Source organism: Capricornis sumatraensis, chromosome 4 (assembly GCF_032405125.1).
Source record: "Capricornis sumatraensis isolate serow.1 chromosome 4, serow.2, whole genome shotgun sequence".
NCBI lineage: Eukaryota > Metazoa > Chordata > Mammalia > Artiodactyla > Bovidae > Capricornis > Capricornis sumatraensis.
In genome coordinates, this window is record NC_091072.1 from 134,135,869 (window position 1) to 134,142,187 (window position 6,319).

Sequence of the window (6,319 nt, forward strand, 5' to 3'; positions counted from 1 at the left end):
TGAGTTATGAAAAGAAAATCACACCAACTGATGAGAGAGGTCGTTTTAGACATAGTAATTGTATTAGAGTTCCTCAGGAAAACAGAACCAATAAGATATGTGTGTATGAATATTTACACATGTTTATATATATACACGGATACATAAATACAGAGAGAGAGAAAGAGATTAAGGAATTGGCCCATGTGTTCGTGGAGGCTGGCAAGTCCAAATTCTCAGAGCAGGCAAAGAGGCCAGAAACCCAAAGAAATGGTTGCTGTTGCAGCTCAAGTTCAAAGGCCATCTACTGGTAGACTTTCCTGTTCCTTGGAGGAAGTCAGTCACTTTTCTCTCAAGACTCAACTGGTTGACTGAGGCCCACTCACATTATGATAAGTGATGTGCTTTACTCAGCTACTGATTTAAATATTCAGTTCAGATCAGTCTCTCAGTTGTATCTGACTCTTTGTGACCCTGTGGAGTGCAGCATGCCAGGCCTCCCTGTCCATCACCAACTCCCAGAGTTTACTTAAACTCATGTCCATTGAGCCAGTGATGCCATCCAACCATCTCATCCTCTGTCATCCCATTCTTCTCCTGCCTTCAGTCTTTCCCAGAATCAGGGTCTTTTCCAATGAGTCAGCTCTTCGCATCCGGTGGCCTAAGTATTGGAGCTCCAGTTTCAACATCAGTCTTTCCAATGAACACTCAGGACTGATATCCTTTAGGATGGACTAGTTGGATCTCCTTGCAGCCCAAGGGACCCTCAAGAGTCTCCTCCAATACCACAGTTCAAAAGCATCAATTTTTCAGCACTCAGCTTTCTTTATAGTCCTACTCTCACATCCATACATGACCATTAATCTCATCTAAAACATATTTTCATAGCAATATCCAGACCAGTGTTTGATTAAATATCTGGGGTCTGTGACCTGGTTGACATATAAAATTAACCACAGTGACCAATTAGTCTTTTTCTTTCCCAGTTCCCAGAGAAATGCCATTTCTACCATTTTAACCAACCAGATATTAATTAGTTTAGCACTGTCTCTGTCCTCTTTGTAAATAACAAAGACTATATCAAGTACAAATTTTGTTTTATTTGTACTCTTTCTTGAAAAAAGATAAAGTTTTCAGCCCTAAATTCTCTGAGTGCACCATCTCTGGGTTCCACTTTGCATGTCTTGACTTAGCCATACTATGGAAAATCACAAGCCAGACGCAGTTTCCCAAGATTGGTGGGAATCTAGTTCTGTGTTGTTTAAAACAGAGCCAAATGATGCCAAAAGAATTTGAATATCATCACTCTTAACTCTGAGTGAACTTAATACACTATGATATGAAGCATGCATTCACACAAAGTAAGAACCAAAGAACAGATTAGTAGGTAAATTTAAAATCACTGTCAGTTAAACAAAAATTACATGAAATCGTTTCTCATAAAGTGGAGGGAAAAAGTTTTTATAATAAAAAATAAATAGAACTTCTGAATCTAACTAAAGTCACAGTTGAAATAATATTAATAACAAGGGAAGAACTGCATTGTACTTACTTTTATATTACCAACAGAGTCCTACATGCCACCAATGCAAACCTAAAAATCATCTAAATAGAAATTCAAATTGAGAATTTGCTCTAAAATATTCTACATTCTCAGAATAGTTAATGTCAACATCACCATAACTGTCCAAGCCCTTACTCTCCTGGGTGCCATTTACTTCTCAATTTTGTCTACACATTGTATATTTGCCCTTTTCACAAAAGGTTCTAATCATTACAGGAAGCCAAAGAATGAGTTGTGGTTCACTGCTCCCTAAAGTACACAAACTATGTCCATTCATTCATTCAGCAGTATTTACTCATGTCTGCATACTCCACGAAGGCCTTGGATATACTGATGAATAACTCACATTCCATAACCTCGTTGAGCCTACAATACATTGGGAGGAGAAAAACCCTCTGGAGTTTGCAGACTAACATGGAAAAAAATAAGCATCTGATTACAACTCAATGTGATTGGAGGAAATACACAAGTACTTTTCCTGAAATATACAAGTTATTATGAGAGTGAGTGCATGAACAAACATTGTGGGTGGAGTGGAGGATCAGACACCAACTGAGACATTAAGCTTGAGAAGACTTTAGGCAGGATAATGACAAAGAGCATTCCTGGGAGGAAGAAAATAGCGGTGCAAGGCCTTTAGGTAGGAAGCAGCTGGACAAGTACGGGGATAAAGAGTGGCTTGAGGCATAGAGCATGAACAGGGGCCAACAGGGTCCCATCCTGCAGTGCTCCCTTATGTCCCTATAACCTCAAAACAAACCTCAAACCAAAAAAAAAACAAATCCATATTTAAATTGTGACATCTAAAAATGATCTTTCCATCTATTCATGTAGGAGATTCAAGTCATTTGGGGAAAAGATGTATCTTGAAATATCAATGAATTGGTTGCAAACTTCTCTCCCTTTATACTGAAGTCTCAGAATGACAGAGATAAACTAATATCTGTTTTTAAATTATTGAGAGTGTATTCATTAAATAATATTTTTTTCTAAAACTAAAACTAAATAGTCCCTCTATACTGTATTTATACTATAAGCACTAACAAACCTAGAGAAAAGTAGAAAGAAGGTCACAGAGACTTCCAAAAGCAACAAAATTCAACAAAATATTTAAGAGTGAATAAAAATGTAAGACAGAAAAAGTTAAGTGATATCAACAGACAGAACAGTGGATTCTCTTCCCAGGATATCTGAAAGTACATTGTACTTCAATTCATGTCAACATATGGCAAAAACTATCACAATATTGTAAAGTAATTATCCTGCAATTAAAATAAATTAATTCAAAAAATAAAATAAGGAACATAATTATTTTCTTCCACTTTAATATCAAACTTTACTAAGAATAAAGCAGTGAAACTGCAGAGATAATCATAAGTTAATATAAGATGCATGTGAAATACTGGTGGAGTTACAGACTGCAGTGTACTGCTCATGTGGAAGGATGCTGGGACATCCCAATTTGGATCCCTCGTGTGAGTTTTTGGATAAAGGGTTACACTGTGATGCTGTCAAAGGGAACTTAGTGCACTGGACATGAGCTCAAAGGGTTGTGAATTCAGTGATAGATCTTTAGAAAAGATATGATGCCAGATTCCTAAGCCTTCTCTCTGACTGTGATTTGTGCCTTCTGCATTTTTCTTCCCTCCATCTTTGAGAATCTAGGAGCCAGGGAGCTGTCTCTGAAGATAAGTAATTGGTTATTATTTATTCTTCTCTGTTCACTAGGATGTGAATGTCTCCGTTTTTCTATTTTGACACTGAAAATAAGAACTGCATCATATGAGTCAACATTTACAAGATGCATTGACATCCTGAAACTAAGAGTGTGGCATGAGGATTACAATTTCTCACCAGAAAAAAATGACCTCCAAGGTCTCTTTGTGTCCTGAGATGCTATGATAGGCTCCATTTGTTGTCTATTCATCATAACTTGGGGCCAAGGTCACTGCAATAGCAAGAAGCACTGGTCTAACTCAGACACTAAAATGGTGGGAAAAGAATGTACTCTCAGGATCTTACATTAACAGCCAATAAAATTCAACATATCTTAAGAGTTGTTAATCAAAATAAAGTTAATTTTAAAATTCAAAACAAAATTGGCACGGGGCAGGGGAAGACTCATTTAGGAAACAGAGTCAACCCTAACTTTCAAAAAATCATAAATTAGCAGAGAAGAGAAGAACAAATTTTTTAAAATACCAGATAAGGAAGTTAAGTAGCCACATTTCTTTCAGATCAGGAACAGATTTGAGGAGACACAGTTTACCTGGATGACTGGGCTACCTAAATTACTTAATTGGATGAGGGTGATTTGATCATAGTAAATGATACTGCTTTAACGTCATGTAATTCTCCAATAACAAGAAATCAATCCACAGAACCTTTTGGTGGTCTTAACTGATGACACTATCATTTTCCTTTACCATATTATTTCCTTAAGCACTTGAAAATGTTACTAAAGATTTTCTTCATTTTTAGGTCTTTTTTTTTTTTTTTTTAGGTCTTTTCTCTTTCAATATGCCACATTACTAAGCCAGACAGCATAAGGAGTAATATAATTAAAGGCAAATTTTATGCAACATCTTTAAAATGTAAAAGGTACCTTTTCAAGATCTTGGACATTCTAGATTAAATCAGAAGGAACAGATTTAGAAAGAAATATAATATCATAACAAAATTCTGAAACAGCAGCTCACAAGAATCCATGAAAAAAATGCTAATCAATAAATTCCAGCAAGGTTTCAGGGTGCAAGATCAACAAACAAAAATCAGTTGTTTCCATACTCCAGCAGTGAACAACCTAAAGAAGAAATTAAGAAAATAATTCCATTTATAAATGACTGTAATGGTTAGTTTTGAAGGTGGACAGCTTGAGTTCAAGGCCTAACTACCATTCAGTTCAGTCGCTCAGTCATGTCTGACTCTTTGCGACCCCATGGACTGCAGCATGCCATTCCTACCTGTCCATCACCAACTCCCGGAGTTTACTCAAACTCATGTCCATTGAGTTGGTGATGCCATCCAACCATCTTATCCTCTGTTGTCCCCTTCTCTGCCCACCTTCAATCTTCCCCAGCAACAGAATCTTTTCATATGAGTCAATTCTCCCCATCAGGTGGCCAAAGCATTGGAGTTTCAGTTGCAGCATCAGTCCTTCCAATGAATATTCAGGACTGATTTCCTTTAGGATGGACTGGTTGGATCTCCTTGCAGTCCAAGGGACTCTCAAGAGTCTTCTCCAACACCACAGTTCAAAACCATCAATTCTTTGGCAGTTAGCTATCTTTATAGTCCAACTCTCACATCCATACATGACTACTAGAAAAACCGTAGCTTTGACTAGACAGACCTTTGTTGGCCAAGTAACGTCCCTGTTTTTAATATGCTGTCTAGGCTTCAACAGTACATGAACACTGAACTTCCAGACATTCAAGCAGGATTTAGAAAAGGCAGAGGAACCAGAGATCAAATTGCCAACATCCACTGGATCATCAAAAAGCAAGAGAGTTCCAGAAAAACATCTACTTCTGCTTTATTGAGTATGCCAAAGGTTTGACTGTGTGCATCACACAAACTGTGGAAAATTCTTAAAGAGATGGGAATACCAGACCACCTGACCTGCCTCCTGAGAAATCTGTATGCAGGTCAGGAAGCGACAGATAGAACTGGACATGGAAGCAACAGATAGAACTGGACATGGAACAACAGACTGGTTCCAAATAGGAAAAGGAGTATGTCAAGGCTGTATAATGTCACCTTGCTTATTTAAATAATACGCAGAGTACATCATGAAAAATGCTGGACTGAATGAAGCATAAGTGGGAATCATTTACCAGAAGAAATATTACTAATCTCAGATATGCAGATGATACCACCTTTATGGCAGAAAGAGAAGAAGAACTAAAGAGCCTCTTGATGAAAGTGAAAGAGGAGATTGAAAAAGTTGGCTTAAAATTCACCATTCAGAAAACTAAGATCATGACATCTGGTCTCATTATTTCATGGCAAATAGATGGAAAACAGTGGAAACAGACTTAATATTTTGGGGCTCCAAAATCACGGCAGATTGTGACTGCAGTCATGAAATCAAAAGATGCTTGCTCCTTGGAATAAAAGTTATGACCAACCTAGACAGCATATTAAAAAGCAGAGGCATTACTTTGCCAGCAAAGGTCTGTCTAGTCAAAGCTTTGGTTTTTCCAGTAGTCATGTACGGATGTGAGAGTTGGACTATAAAGAAGGCTGAGTGCAGAAGAATTGATGGTTTTGAACTGTGGTGTTGGAGAAGACTCTTGAGAGTCCCTTGAACTGCAAGGAGATCCAACCAGTCAATCCTAAAGGAAATCAGTCCTGAATATTAATTGGAACAACTGATGCTGAAGTTGAAACTCCAATACTTTGGCCACCTGATGTGAAAAACTGACTCATTTGTAAAGGCCCTGATGCTGGGAAAGACTGAAGGCAGGAGGAGAAGGGGACAACAGAGGATGATGGTTGGATGGCATCACTGACTCAATGGACATGAGTTTGAGTAAACTTCAGGAGTTGGTGATGGGCAGGTAGGAATGGCATGCTGCAGTCCATGGAGTTGCAAACGGTTGGACACGACTGAGCCACTGAACTGAGATTGGTCATAACTTTTCTTCCAAGGAGCAAGTGTCTTTTAATTTCAGGGCTGCAGTCACCATCTGCAGTGATTTTGGAGCACTCCCCAAAATAATGTCTGTCACTGTTTCCATTGTTTCCCCATCTATTTGCCATGAAGTGATGGGA